This window comes from Ictalurus furcatus, chromosome 1 (assembly GCF_023375685.1).
Source record: "Ictalurus furcatus strain D&B chromosome 1, Billie_1.0, whole genome shotgun sequence".
Taxonomy (NCBI): domain Eukaryota; kingdom Metazoa; phylum Chordata; class Actinopteri; order Siluriformes; family Ictaluridae; genus Ictalurus; species Ictalurus furcatus.
Window position 1 is genome coordinate 19,347,370 of NC_071255.1, and position 17,301 is coordinate 19,364,670.

A 17,301-nucleotide genomic window follows, 5' to 3' on the forward strand; every position below is an offset into this window, starting at 1 on the left:
TAATAAATGAAAGGGCTATTTTACAGTTACACTGGCTGGGTGAAATAATAATAAAAAAAAGCAACCATGCATGATTATTTGAAATACATACATACATACATACATATATATATCTATATCTATATATATATATGCATATACATATAATAATATTAATAATCTTAAGTCTGAGGAAGAAACTAGCCATCTGTAGTCATAGCAGATATGTAGGAAGAGTAGATAGTAATGTGGAAAAAGTATCTTGTGAGCTTCACTTGTGTTTTCGGTAATGAATAGGATCAAAGTGGCCTATTCTGTTATTTACCTTACAGCATATTATGCAGGAACTACTATGAAGTATTCAGTAACAAAACGATAGTAACCTATAAGAAAAATGCCTGCTTATTTGTCACTGTGCATATGTCAGTGGGAGAGGGTTGCTGGTGTCATGATAAAAGATACAAGAAAAGTTGCAGAGTGATACAATAAGTGATCATAATGTTCTAGACACTTACAGTGATATGTGGTCATGTTCCTCATCCAGATCAAGCCCACTGTCTGTTTGAGGGTGTGCTGAGAGCACTATACAATGCTGGAGATGAGTAAGGAGGTGAGACCCCCTGGCTAGGAGGAGCTGTCATTTATTGACAGGAAGCCCTATTGGTGAGGAAGAGAGAAATGTCAAATCCTCTTGTGATATGACAGACTGAGCAGACTCACTCTTTGTGCCACCATTTGCATGTCAAATCCATAAACCCCCTGCTGTAAAGCGGAAACACAGCACCAGTCACACTCTCCTGCCTTCCTAGAACATACAACAGGCTGTCTGATTGTGGCCATCAGGCCCAGTGACACACACACACAGACAGCAGACTTTTCACATCCATTATTAGATTCCAACCCTGCAGATTTGCGATGCAGTTTTATGGACAATTTTACCAAGAATTTTTATGATATTAAATAGAGAACCGGACAAATTCCACAGAATTTTGCCTCCTGGAATGATATCTTTAGCAACAACAGTAATAACCTACTGAAGATAAATTACTGTTTCTTTTTTTAATTTTTTTTTTATCGGTTTCCTTTGATTACTAGAAACAGGCTGTAGGAGGCTACAAGTTTTAATTATCATCTTTTACATCACACATGGTGTGAAGTTTAAGGCTTGTTTTAGTGTGAATTCTACGTCACACACACACACACACACACACACACACACACACAGTGTAGTAGTAATTAAGGATTAAGATAATAAGGCCTAATTAGACAGAACAGAGTGTATTGGAAAGCAGATTTTGAGGAAGGTAATAGTGAAACAGCTGACCCAGATGTTTACGGAATCAATTCGTCATCAATAATTCACCAGCCAGTGTTTCATGTTTACAATTAAAAAATCTGTACTACCCATCTAAAACGTCTGCTACCTGAAATGAACAAATAGCCTCTGTACAGTTTATCAGATGCAGTATTATTAACATAAAAAACAAACAAAGTCAAAGTCAGTGTTCTACCAGAAAAGTACAACTAAAATGTCCAGCTGATCTAATTTTCCCAGCCATCTCAGAGCTAAGTTGAGATGCTTACAGTCTCACATGGCCTTTTCTAGACCTCTTCTAGTTCCGTCAGTCCTCCCTTTTGAATCGTAATGGTCATTAGGACCAGCACAACTGCAAAAGCGTATTGTATGTCAGTAATACTGAATGCCCATGATTATATGAGTCAAAATCACATCATCACAGGTAGGCAGTTAATCCTCGGTGGAGGGATTACGTGGTTGTAGTTTGTAATACAATTATATTAGGTGGAGGTGCAGAGGGGTAATGACTAACATGTGATCTCTCTTTCTCTCTCTCTCTCTCTCTGTCTCTCTCTCACACACACACACACACACACACACACACACACGGATGAGCATCAGAACTAGACCATGGAGATATGGAAGAAGGTGGCCTGGTCTGCCGAATCACACTTTCTTTTACATCATGTGGACAGCTGGGTTTGTGTGCGTTGCTTACCTGGAGTAAAGATGGCACCAGGATGCACTATGGGAAGAAGGCACGCCGGCGGAGGCAGTGTGATGCTCTGGGCAATGTTTTGCTTGGAAACCTTGATTCCTGGCATTCATGCGGATGTTATTTTTGCTGGATGTTCTTTTCCCCTGGTAAGTGACGCACTTGCACCCGGCCGTCCATATGATGTAAAAGAAAACGTGATTCATCAGACCAGGCCACCTTCTTCCATTGCTCCATGGTCCAGTTCTGATGCTCATGTGCCCATTGAAGATGCTTTCGGCATTGGACGGCGTCAGCACGAGCACTCTGACCGGTCTGCAGCTACGCAGCCCCATATGCAGCAAGCAGTGATGCACTGTGTGTTCTGACACCTTTCTATCATAGACAGCATTAACTTTTGTAGCAATTTTTGCTACAGTAGCTCTTCTGTGGGATTGGACTCGACAGGCTAGCCTCTGCTTGCCATGCGCATCAGTGAGCCTTGGGTGTCTATGACCCTGTCGCTAGCTCACTGATTGTCCTTCCTTGAACCACTGCATTAACCTCTGCATACCAGAAACACCCCACAATACTCTGACCCAGTTGTCTAGCCATCACAATTTGTCTTTCGTCAAAGTCACTCAGAGCCTTACGCATTTTTCCTGCTTTCAACACATCAACTTCGAGTACTGACTGTTCACTTGCTGCCTAATATACCCCACCCCTTGACAGGTGCTATTGTAATGAGATAATCAATGTTATTCACTTCACCTGACAGTGGTTTTAATGTTATGGCTGATCACTCTATGTCCACAAGCACAGGATGTTTTCCAGGTGATATTCAGGATGAAGTAGAACTGTTACATTATTTGTTTTGAAAGAAGTTTTACATTACCAATATGGTGTCAAGGGCACAATTGCACAATTGCAAAAAAAAAAATCTAATAAATCATATTCAGTCTTACCTGGTTCACCTGTGTTCTCTAAGCAGTGTACTGCCAAGATATCAGTTACACTGATCTCCAAATGAGATTATATATGAGTGACAACATGATAACTGATACTTAGTGTAATATATTCACGTAATGCCAGATTAAATTAGATGATACACTTGTATCTGACCATCTAAAATGCAGACTGTGCACATTTCAGTAAAGGTTCAGTTGCTGCATGGGAATACTTTTATATGATCTACGATTATGTGTGTACATGTGTGCCAAATAAGCATGGTCTATATACTGAAGTATAATCAGGTGTTAATAACAGCATTCTCATACACTTGTTTATGCTTAAGGGTCCGGCAAGTTAACGCTTAAGTGACCATAAAAATCCAAATAAATTATTCTTATGGAAAGCCTGCGATTCTACCAACACCGATTTTTTCACTTTTGAGCAATATGACCAGAAATTGCCAAACTGTCTTATAGTATTTCTCTGATAAACAGAATATGTGCAAAGGAAGCAGTTCCCAGGTAAGATTTAACGAAGTAATCCATGCCATAAAACCACACTGTTTTTGTCATAATATAACATAGTAAAGCTAAGTTAATTGTAGAGCCATTTTTTCAGCAGGTATGTTACATGCATGTATGAGCGACAGCCAAAACAAAGAGCCAGGAGGGATGTCAAAACTGGACCATGCATTTGAACAGCAGGCAAAGTAGGTGGTGGTAGGCGATATGAGTATATGCTATTTCAACAACCACTCTTATATAAACTTGCCCAAGTTGAAGGATTAAGTAGGATTTGATGACAGGAGGGAGACAAATTGTGGTGTAGATTTCCTTTTCATTACCAGATCGGAGGTTCATAGGCTGTTTAAAGCCAAATCAGTACTGATGATTATAGCATCAGTGACATAAACACAATTATGAGTGTGCAGTGTCATGAAAATCTTCAGATTAATCTCAAAGTCAAGCAAAGTTAAATCCTTTTGTACGAACTGAGATTTTTAAAACTATATCAAAAAGATCACTATGCTTTGTACTTGTGCCTTACTTTGTTCCTTAACTTTAAGCTCTTGAATAATTCATAGTAACTGCTGAGTAATATGCTGTAAGATGATTTAATCGAATAATAAGCCAGGCTTCTGAGAGTTTAGAAGAAAGTTGCTGGTGTTAGGCACTACAATACATAATACAGATTGTGCAGTAAGTCATTGCTAATTATTAATTACACTAAAAGACATCGTTTTTTTTGTGTGTGTGTGTGTGTTTTTTTTAAATAATACAGTTGAGGTGATTCAAAATCAGGTCACCTTGTGAATATTCTTAATTCAAGCTCTGAAAGACTCATATAAAATATCACTGCAAAAAAAGAGTCAAGACTTCAGTTTCCTGTGTATTCCATAATACATATAGGAAGCAACAGGGACCATCCACTTTGATCCAAATGCGAAGGTTTCAGCAGCCTTGGACAAGCTCTCATCACTCTCTTTTGACCTTTAACCCCATTCCAACATCAGGAGCCTCTACCAGTAATAACTAGAAACTTTCTACAGGATGGCAGAACATCCCACAACTGTACATTAGGAAACTAATTAGCATTCTCCATCAGTCAAACTGCAAGTGGTGTCAAGCTGTGTTGTTCATACAAGGTACTGAAGGACTGCAGGATGATGACTGTTGGTGTTTTTTTTGTTGTTCTTTATATATTTATGGGTTGAATTTCACTCAGTACAACACACCACCCTGTATAATAATAAACCATCAATCGAATAAGATGTCCATATGTTCATTAATGACAACTCATGAGTTACCAATGCTTGAAGATTGCCTTTTAAGTTCAATGAAAATAATTTTTATTTTAAGCCAAAGAGAAATCACCAATTAAAAACCAGGCAGTCAAACTAGGGACTAATATGACAGCAAGGCTAAATAACTTCAATAAAATACACTAAGTCCTATTGATCTATATGAAATCTGCTGTAAGGAAGTCACATGGGATGCGGACTGTGTGGTGGTTCTGTACATTTTCTCCCTGGGTTTCCTCTTCATTCCCCAGTTTCCTCCTACCAGAAATAGGCCAGTAGGTGGACTGGTTACTCAAATTTGCCTCTGGTTATGAATTATTGTGTGGCTGTATGTGTGTGATGCCATGCAATGGACTGGTATCTCATAAAGCGTGTGTTCTTGCCACATGACCAGAGTTCCCAGGATAGACTCTGAATTCACTGCCACCCTGACCAGGATAAAGCGACTAATGAAGATGAATATATGAATAATGTATGTACTCCAGTGATTTGAACACTGACATGAAGTGACGTCTTAAGTTTAATACAGAGCTTTCACACTGTAAAACATCAAACGATCTGGTTAGCTAATACTACTCAGCTAGCTAATGAAATACTTGCTTATGTTTCTCAAGTAAACATAAAAGGATTTAATTATTATCAAAAAAGTTCCATTACAGTGAACCATGCACTTAAGTTCTGTAAAATGCTTTCCGCTGTATCAGCTCAGCAGTTGCTGTATCAGCTCAGTAGATACAGCTTTGAAAGACTGTGGATATGAGTCTGCCCACTTCCAGAGGTTGTTCATCCACCTCTACATTGCTTACAATTTTGCTTTGTATATGTGCAACTAATCTTTTCACATACATACATCATACATCTTCTGTATGGTATCTATTTGCAAACATGTAGGCAGGAATGAGGGAAATTTGTGACCTGATTTCTGATCCTGTGCTCAGCCATTTTTTGCTCTGAAGACATCCACCAAGAAATCAATACAGGCTCCTGTCTAATGAAATAATTTGGCTTTAACATTTACATCCAGTGCAAATTGGTATTGGCACACTAAACAGCAGGAGATGGATACACACATAGTTCAAATGAACTAACACACAAGCACAGCCAAACATGAAATTCCATATGATACAAAAAAAAGGTTCATTACCTTTTAAGAAATAGAGCCCTTTATTTTTTATTGTTATATAGAACCGTTTTAAAGAGGATATTTAAATATTTTATTTGTTTGTTTGTTTTAAGAGCCATGTACTCAGTTAAACAAGTAGCAGCAGTGGTGCCAGTAGAATAACATTAATTTAAAATAATTTGCTGTGTGGAAAATAAACATAGGTAAATGATAAACTATTATGGTAATTAACCTTTCAGAGGAATAAAAACCCACATATTTAAACTAAACTATTATTTTCCAGTAATTTACAAGATAAATGACTGTTTTAGGTGAATGTCCAATTATGAATACAATTATGAATAACAGAGGAAAGTTAGTAATAAAACTGTCATGTGATCAATTATTATTGTAACAATGCAATAGTTGCTAATGTACAGTAAAAAATAAATAACAATGCTAGATATGAAATTAGAAAACATTTTATTTATATAAATTTCCTGTGCAAATAAATTATTTAACCATAAATGTTATGCTAAAATAAAGACTAATGCATGCACGAAAACAATTTCATATGAATTATTTATATTTAAATTTTATTGGCAAATATTTGTAAAATCTGAATTGGAATATTCTGTCATAAGGTAGGAGGCTAAGACAGATAAAATTGCAGTTGAGGCTGATTTTAATGAATAACCAGGCAAACAAATCCAAAACAAAAAGGTCAGGTGATGCACAAACAGGATATCCAAGGGTTAAAAGATACCAAAATATTAAACAGCAAAACAAAGGCTTGGTAAGTTTCAGATGAATGAACAAACTGCATGAGAGTCCAAGATATAGTGCAGGTAATGATCAGTGACAGGTGTGCATACTTCGATATCACACTGAGTTCACTGACTATGATGTCCTGACATATTCCACTAATTGCTTTGACTCCTAATTAAAAAAAAATCAGAATACAAAACAATAGTAATCCAGGACTACAAGCTCATTTCAAATCATGCCTAAGAGAAAAAAAATCTAACAAATATAGGGGACAGTACATGTTTGTTTTTTTTTAAAAGCATTTTAAGAAAAACAAAACAATGTACTGTTGGCACTGCTAGTGTTACTCTTCTCTCCATTACAGTTTTAAAATCTGCAATAAGCAAGAGCACTTTTTTCAAAACAAGCATCCAAAGTCATAAGGTGATTTTATCAAATTTCATTTTATGATTCTCACTTGGTTTAATGTTCTATAAAGAAACATGTATTGTTACTTCTGTTAGCTCCAAACGCATGTGCAAAATGAAAAAAAAAGATCAAGCGTTTAATATATACTGGTTGATACATAATTTTGCTCAAAACAAGAATCCAAAGTCATAAGGTGAATTTATCAATAATAATAATAATAATAATAATAATAATAATAATAATAATAATAATAATAACTATTGTTAATATTGTTATTATTATTATTATTATTATTATTATTATTATTTTTATGATTATGATTAAGAATACTTAATTATGGTAAATGGTCTGTACTTATTTACATTTACATTACATTTATTCATTTAGCAGATACTTTTATCCATAGCGACTTACAAATGAGAAAATACAAGCAAAGCGATATATCAAGCAGAACAATACAAGTAGTACTACCATACAAGATCCGTTAATTGAGTTCCACAAGAAGCAAAGTGCGCAGAGTAGAGGTGTAAGTGCAATTTAAAAAAAAAAAATTATTTTTTATTTTTTTATGAGTTGATTAGGTGTCCATGGAAGAGATGGGTCTTTAGCTGTTTTTTTGAAGATGGTGAGAGATTCTGCGGTCCAGATTGAGGTTGGAAGTTCATTCCATCACTGAGGAACAGTTAGTTTGAATGTTCTTGAAAGGGACCTTGAGCCACGCTGAGTAGGAACTACTAAGCGTCGGTCGCTAATCGATTGCAGATTGCGTGAGGGAATGTAAGCCTTCAGGAAGGAGTTGAGGTAGGAGGGTGCTGTTCCAGATAAGGTCTGGTTGGTGAGCATCAAGGCGTTGAATTTCATGCGGGCGGCTATAGGAAGCCAGTGGAGGGAGCACTTATATAGCGCTTTTATCCAAAGTCCTTTACACTGTGTCTCATTCACCCATTCACACACACACTCACACACTAATGGTAGCAGAGCTGCCATGCAAGGCGCTAACTTGCCATTGGGAGCAACTTGAGGTTCAATGTCTTGCCTAAGGACACTTCAGCATGTGGAGTCATGTGGGCCAGGAATCGAACCACCAACCCTACGATTAGTGGTCAATCCTCTCTACCACCTGAGCCACAGCCGCCCTTATATGGATGCTACTTTGGTATAATTTGAATGACACACATAGTTCAGCACTCAAAAACTTCTTTGAATTGTTACAGTTCTATATATAACCACGTCCTTCTCTAAAGAGCTAATAAAAAATGCACACTCTTTAAAGAGGGTTCTTCATAGTTGTATAATTAAGGGTTCTTAGATTCCCCAAAATATACTTGAAACCTCTTCATCTCTTTAAAACGAAAACTGTTTTATATAGGGTTCTGTGCAGAACCTTTAAGGATTCCCCTAGAGGGAAAAACCTACATTTTACCCTTATGACAATTACCAATAATTATGTATGACCAATAATTACCATTACCAGTAATTCAAATTATTAAAATTACATTTCTTTTCTTCTTTTAATTAAAGAATTATTAGATTAAGATGAAGTTAATTTTCAAGTTTATGACTTCTGTCATGGATTTCCCCTCGCCCTGAGTGCTGGAGCATTTAGCTTGCATGAACTGCCCAAAGCACGACAGCGCACACTTCCGGGTTGTCACTGACTTTGTTTACTTTTTCACACGTGTGTTTTGTTATGTTTTATGACATGTTTCTGCCTTTGTCTTGTTATTTGTACATCTCCCTCACGTATCATCATTATTCACAGCTGTTTATGTTTTACCTTTGATTTCATTGTATATTTAAACCCCTGTGTATCTTTGTTCTGTGCAAAGTATTGTGCATCTCTGTGTTTTGCCACCAGAGTCATACCAAGCCTTGTTCATTGTCCTCATATCCCAGTTTTTGATCCTGCCCTGGTTTCCTCATTTCTTGTCTATGCCCTGTTTATGCTCATTTGTAGATCGCCTGACGCACGACTGTTTTTGGAATTGATATTGCCTCATGATTTGGATTTGTTTGCCTGCCTTTAGTAAAAGCTTTAACTGCACTTTCATCTGTCTCCAACCCTGATAACATGACATCTTTGGGATCCTTCTTGGAAAATATTGCACACATTTTCCCAATTCGGGTCCTGATAACACCTGTTATTCCTTATTGGTTAGTTGTTTAACCTACTTTTAAGATACTCCCATTAGTGCTGTGTTATAGTGATACAGATTTTTATGCTAATATAATTGTCATATTCCCTCTTGTACTGTGTGTTTATGTTTATGAATGTGACTGAGAGTTGGCTCGACTTGTCAGATGCCCCTTTATATGACTCGTTTTTGAAAAATGGGACACTTCACACCCACCACATTCTGTTCCCAGAAGGACTGACTTCAGATAGTCTGACTGTGTCCAACTCCAGTCAGTTCTTACCTCACCCGAGTGATCGTCATCCCACTCTGTGTCTCTCCATCCAGATCCAGCCCACACACTAGCGACATCAGACCTGGACACTTACATGTATGAGTGGCATATCAAAGACTCGATGACGTGTTTGCTTTGCAACATAAATAAAGTGTCAATTCTACAAACATTTCATGTTTGAACCTATATTGTATCAGTTTTAATGTTGGACAGCAGGGTGAATGTGTATAATAGGATGGATATGTAAAAGGAAAAATAAACAACATGATCAGGTTTGAAAATGATCACTGGCCATATTTCTCTCTCCTACATCATCCAAAATAGATACACACACAAACCCGCATCAAACCCTAACATCTACAGTATTTAATTCTACGGTGTTCAAAGAGTATCTTTAATAGAGAGCAAGAGGATGGCCCAACTGAGCATGCAGAACATTATCAATGAGTTTAAATGGCTGGAATCTGGACGTAGAAGTTCCAAATAAAGTGACATTTCTATACTTCAGTTTCAGGATGCAGGGAAGGTTCAGCATGTGAGAGCACTGAGACATTGTTTAACCAATGTAGTCACATTAAGACAAAACTCTTTTTTCGTTTATATATATATATATATATATATATATATATATATATATATATATATATATATATATATATATATATATATTTACAAGCAAGCCAACTTATATCACTTATATTTCTGATTGACAGGAGAAAGAGTTGCACCTTCCCTACCACCCAGAGACCATGACCAAGTTTGCCCTCCTTGTTGCACCACCCAGGAGCCCCCTTTGTGCACACTTTTAATGACTACAACCACTAATAATATTCTGCGCATTCAGGCCTGCCATCCTTGTGCGCTCTATTAAAGATACAATTTATGAAACATATAACTCATGCATCTGCACTAGTTTACATGCAAGCGACTGTGCACTTCTGGCTACTCTGAATAAACCATATGGTACTAAAGTGCCCTCGCTTCTGAAATAGAATAAAAAGCAATGATACATTAGCTTCAAAAGTTTATTTGAAACTGCTACAGTTGAATTCCAGGCATTTGTACTTTATCCTTGTAAGCTACTAAGGTATTAAAGGTAGTGAAGTTCATCAGTTGCAGGCAATCAGTGGCCTAAATGTTATCGTTTTGATATCAGAAAGGGGGTCAAAGACAAACCAATGAGCAGCTTCACCTTGCCAACTCCTGCAGAGGGATTCAGTGTGTGTTTAGCTACAGTAGCAGGGAGGTCTCTGCTAGTCCACTGTCCAAAAGAGGTAGCACAGCTATAAGACAGAGATCAGTGTTAGTGGTCGAGTGTGGCTTAGAGCTCACAACTAGGATTCTCCAGACTGAATCTCATCCCCTCACAACAAGGCTGCATCTGCCTGCAGCCCACTCACACAAATTTTATTAAGCAGTGCTACTACCCTCACTCAGAATGTCTTCTCTTAGAGTTTTGGTTTATCATAGATTCGAATAAACAACATAGCAGCATAGTCATCAGCCCTTTCATTTACTAAATCCAATGTAAAATTACATTTCATCAGTTATTCATCCTCAGTTACTGTGACTTCAGGATTGTAGTGGTTCTGATATGGGTACTATGCAATGGTATAAGCACAGAAACCATGTTGTGTTAAATGATTGTGAGAAAGTCATGGAAGAAATAAAGAGTGGAAATAGCCTGGAGTGGTGCAGCCTTGGATGTAGCATGCATTTCAGGGCAGATTATTCTCAGAGAATGCTAACATTTAGCTTTAATAAGCCAGATGTACTTGCCTTGACTTCCTCATTATGACTGTCGGGTCTGTCGAGAGTGTGTAGTATAAAAGCCAGACCACTTTAAAATCAATACCAATGCACAACATTAAACTACTCTACTATTGCTCTGAGATGTCTTAATAGCAGTTTGTGTGTGTGTGCGTGTGTGTGTGTGTGTGTTTGTGTGCCTGGGCACAAATGCTCCAACAAGAATAGGAATATCTGACAGGTTTAGCATTGTCGGGTCATTTGACTGCATTTTTATATACACTCTTTTATGCTTTTAAGAACCTAAAACAGCCAAAAGAATTCCTTTTGGTTACTTAGGGTAAACGGAGGGTTATGGTTAGATTAGCGTTAGGTGTAGGCACAGCATTAAACAGCTACATTAATAATTATGTCAGTGGAAGGTCCTCCCAGTGTGCATCATTTATCAAACTGGATACGAATGGATTTATGCACAAATCATTGGTTCAAGCATTTTCATGAATACTAAACAAACTTAGTATTCATGAAAATCCTGTAAATTTGGAAAAACTTTCATATCCTACTCATGAGTGCTCCTGAGTGTGTGTGTACATTTCTGCATAAACATACTAACTAACGAACCTTGACTTGATCAACTTTAAATCATATAATTTGAACAGATTCATGGAATATACTGTTGAGTTTAAATTGCAAATTTTTATTTAGTTTACAGCATTTAGCAGATGCGCTTATCCAGAGTGGCTTATAGAAGTGCTTTGTAAACAACATACACGTGTGAATATGAAGAAAATAAGCCTTTCTGAAGGCTTTTGTTAAACCGGCGGAAAAGTTTAGTTCATTTTTGCTTATGCAAACATTTACACACAACATTACTAAAAGAATGAATATGAGGCCCATTTATGGTAAGACGTGTGTGTGTATGTGTGTGCGTGTGTGTGTAGGATTCAAGAACAAGTTTGATCCTGTAGCAGTTTTAATCTACTCAGTTGTAAATCTGATGCACTGTAGGAGGTTACAATGTAGAGATGTTTGCTCTAGTGCCTTGTATGATAAATACGGCACATTCTACTCATCACCTACTGTAAATTTTTGCTTGTGCCTGAATTGCCCAGATACATTTTAGAAGGTTCAAAATGATAAATTGTCATTTTTATGATGCATGTTCTCCATTAAGAACAAAGGCCAATCATAGCTTGCTGTGAAGTATTATGAAAAGGCACCAGTTGCTGTCTCAGAATGTTGCCTCCTCTCGGTTGCTTTACTATCTTTTCTCTACCAATAAAAGGAAATGGTGCTTGTTCCATTTTGGTCCTATTTGCTATTAAAGCACATTAAGTGTTTATGCATGCTGACTCAATTTTGTAAAGGGCAATTTTAAAATAAATGCAGTGATGTTTTGAAAGCTGGCACAGGGCAGTGGCAGACAGTATAAGCCTCTGCCACCCCAGAGCATTATGTGGGACTACATACTAGGCTCTATGCTATGCCTACACATCTGCCCACACAGACATAAAGTCAGTAAGTTACATGCACACACACACACACACACACACACACATACACACACAACAAACCACTAAGTCTCTTTATTTGTAAAATCATTCTACATGCACAATAATAATAATAATAATAATAATAATAATAATAATAATAAACCAAAACCAATCACTGTTGCTTTATATAAGAAGTATGTCACTTAAATGAAGGTTTGCAAGGCTACATCTTTGTGCTAGGCAGTATTGTAACTTACAAGGACTCAAGGTTATTTCTGAATCCTCACCTCCATGAAAATTGCACTTCTTTTGTTCAGCCCACACACACACACGCACACACACACACACACACACACACACACACACACACACACACACACACACACACACAACATTAAGGGGCACAAGTCATACACTCTTAAGGGCATTCATGTGTTAAATCAACAGCCAGCTTTGGTATGACAGTAGAGGGACCCAATTTCAGGAACAGCCTACAATTTATAACTGTCAGAGCCACTACAGGCTTAGACTTGACCTACATGCACCACTGACCCATGAGAATTTGGAGAATGGAGACTTCCATTGTACCTGGAATTAAGCACTGTTTAAAAAGAGATTTTATGCTCTGTGCTGTCCCAATGGACCCATAGAAAAGTTTTTGGATACTGCATGTCTCTCAAACCTTTTCCTACTCCAATGACATCTGTCTGGGTCTTAATACCTATATTGTTATCCATTAATTGGTGCTTCCAGAGACTGTATTAGGAGTAGGGCTACAATGATTAGTCAACATTCAGCTATATTAATAATGGATTTTTAAAAATTTTATATGTTGTTTACTGAAACAACAACACAAAAAATATAATGCAAAAGTGCAAAAAGTTGGTGCATTATGGCACCAACTTAAAAAAGAGCCAAATAAACAGTGCCAAATGCCAAATGTTGGCAGAATGTAATACAATACTGAAACTGTCTGGTGTAGAGAGACAGGACTACTTTTGTTACACCACATAATGCTGTGAACAATGTTAACATTGCTTTCAAGAGGCCCAATTATAAGAAATATAAACATATACACTCTTTTAACACTGTTAAGACCATTTCTTTTCTTGTTAATGAACACCCACACACACACACACACACACACACACACAAAACAACAGACCAACTGATTTCAATAACAGGCTGGGAGCCGTCAGCCTGAATGCAAAAATAAGAGTCAAAAAGACAGTATAGACTTACATTTAGGGCACTGGCAGACACCCTTATTCAAGTGCTTTGAAGGTTCTATCAATAAAAACATCCTGATACTGGTTCACTAGAACTTAAAACTCTGTTGGGACATAATATAGGAAGAACACGCAGACAATATATATATATATATATATATATATATATATATATATATATATATATATATATATATATATATATATTATTTGTTGTCCACTAACCGTAGGGTTGGCGGTTCGATTCCGGGCCCACATGACTCTACATACCGAAGTGTCCTTGGGCAAGACACTGAACCCCAAGTTGCTCCAGATGGCAAGTTAGCACCTTGCCCTATACAGGACAGCATAACACACTCAGAGGAAAATGCTATCTGCCTTCATCTGTATATGTGAGCTCACAGATGCCCACCATTGGATAGAGTTGCTGTGATTGATAGGGGAGAGAGAGTATACCATTCCTCTCATCTAGAAAGCATGGCCAATTTTGCTCTATTGATTCCTGGCCATGAATGGCTGTGGAATTTGGGGATTTGAATGATGCTTTTCTGTTCCGCCACTTGGGAGCCCAAAACATTTGTTTTTTTATTTGATTTTTGCAGCCCTAACCAGGAAATAAGATGTTTCATTAAGTGAAATAAGGTTGTGACAGCACCTACAGTATTGCTCCAAATGGCTGGCGCATTATGGGAATTCCTGCTCTTAAAAAGAGCCAAAAAACAGAGCCAAATGGCAAATGTTGGTAAAGTCATACAATCCTATTAGGCCTATCAGATTCTTACTACAACAAGCCAGATATTGGATGAGGATCCCCATGTGGAAGTTTTAATAAAAATGTCTGAGTGTCAGTGGCACTGAGATAGCATCCATGAACAGTTTATATAGTGTAGAATCAGGCATGGTCATGCTCAAGTTTTGGTGGGCACAACGTCAATGTTGGCAGGGTCCAGGGACCAATGTCCTGAGTCCTTATTAATTAATTTTTTAATGAAATTTTATATTTATAGCACTTTTTACAATGGACATCATCTCAAAGCAGCTTTACAGAAACATATAAACACAGGATACAGATTTTAAATGTGTGAATTTATCCCTAATGAGCAAGCCGGTGACAACAGTGGCAAGGAAAAATTCCCTAAGACGATATGAGGAAAAAACCTTGAGAGGAACCAGACTCAAAAGGGAAACCATCTTGATCTGGGTAAAGAAAGTACGGAAAGTAAAGGGAAGTTCATTATAAATTTTATATGAAGTTTGTTTTGTTGAACTGATCCATTGTTTACTAAAGGAGACCTGAGTGCAAAACTGTATGTGGTAATAGCAGCAAATGTAGTCCCAGTGACCACAGCAAAATTGTCCATGTGAAATTGAAATCCAAAACCATTCCTATGGTACTTCAAGTGGTGCCATCCTGAGAAATCTCAGCAATCTCCAGGTGGCACCGCATGGGGCTGTCTTCAGTAGCAGAATGTAGCCTCCAGTTGATGAGAACTCCAACCAGAAGTAGGGCATCAGGATGGATCAGGCAGGTCCGGAGAACAGAAAGGGTCAGTATTACTGGCATCTCAGGAGTATCATGTGTAGCTCGACAGAAGGAACAAGGGTGAGGGAGGGAAAGAAAGGGAGAGATTGTTAGGTATGAATATTGTCCAGTAATGGACAAATATGTTTTCAACTGGACTTAAACACTGAGACTGTGTCTGAGTCCCGAACACTAATTGGAAGGCTGTTCCATAACTGTGGGGCTTTATAAGAGAAAGCTCTTCCTCCTACTGTAGCCTTCACTATTCGAGGTACCAACAAATAGCCTGCACCTTTTGATCGAAGTAGGTGTGGCAGATCATAAAAGACCAAAAGTTCATTCAGGTACTGTGGCACAAGACCATTTAGTGCTTTATAGGTCAGTAGTAGTATTTTATAATCAATGTAAAATTTCACTGGGAGCCAATGCAGTATGGATAAGATAGGGATGATGTGGTCACATCTTCTGGTTGTAGTAAGGACTCTTGCAGCTGCATTCAGGACTAACTGGAGCTTGTTTATGTACTTACTGGAACATCCAGACAGTAAGGCATTACAATAGTCCAACCCAGAGGTGACGAAAACATGAACTATTTTTTCTGCATCGTGTAGTGACATTATATTTCTTATCTTATCAATATTTCTGAGATGAAAGAAGGCTATCCTAGTAATATTATCTATATGAACATCAAATCAAAGACTGGAGTCAATAATCACACCAAGGTCTTTTACTGCTGCACATGATGAAACAGAAAGGCCATCCAGTGTTACTATGTGATCTGAAAGGTTAAGTCTAGTTGCATTTGGTCCTAGTATAAGTACTTCTGTCTTGTCAGAATTAAGTAAAAGAGCGTTAATAAGCATCCAGTGTCTAATGTCCTTTACACATTCCTTAACTTTATTAAGCTGGTGTCTGTCATCTGGCCTTGCTGAAACATACAACTGTGTGTCATCAGCATAACAGTGGAAGCTAATTCCATATTTACGAATAATTTGACCCAGAGGTAGCATATATAAAGTAAAAAAGCAGTGGGCCTAAAACAGAACCTTGCGGAACACCAAACTTTACCTCAGTTAATACACTTATATTAATGCAGGCACAGTATTAGACCATATCTATCTATCTCTATCTATCTATCTATCTCTCTCTCTCTCTCTCTCTCTCTCTCTCTCTCTCTCTATATATATATATATATATAGTGCTGACCATATTGAATGTAGAAGCCATTATTTTTTACCATATATACAGTAGAGCATGTATGTAGTGAGTAGAAAACCATTTGGGATTCTGCCTAATCTCTGGGGTGATGATTGATGTTACCATAGAAACATCCTTGACCACTTCATCATGAAGGTACCCATATGTGTAGTGGCCTGAGCACTCTAATTTTTTGCATGTGTGTGTGTGTGTGTGCGTATGTTATCATTGGCAGTGAAAATAAATTATTCCATTTTGTCCTATTGTAACAGTTATTTCTAACAATTTTTGAAAGGTCAGCATGGTGATCTGTTTCAAGTAGATAGGGACCTGTTCTTGTATGATTGAAAAATAACTACCCAAATGCATTGCCAATAATTCTCAATTCTCAACAATCACTGTAAATTCACTGTAAATGCCGTATGGTACTTTTTTTATTATTAGTGGTTCATTCTCATGTGCATGTATTCAATGCAAAACATGGCTTATACTTTTCATGTACTAGAAGTGACAAAAGAGGTACTCACGAACTACGGTTGAGTAAAAAGCACATAGGTGTCTTCCTAATAGTGGCATTTATCACTCTGATCAATCGTGCTATGGTAATGTTCTCCACAAGACAGTGGTAAAAGCATTACCCTCATCACCCAGCACTGGAGATTGCTGCATTTCTATGTCAGTGCAAGGTATAATACACTACCG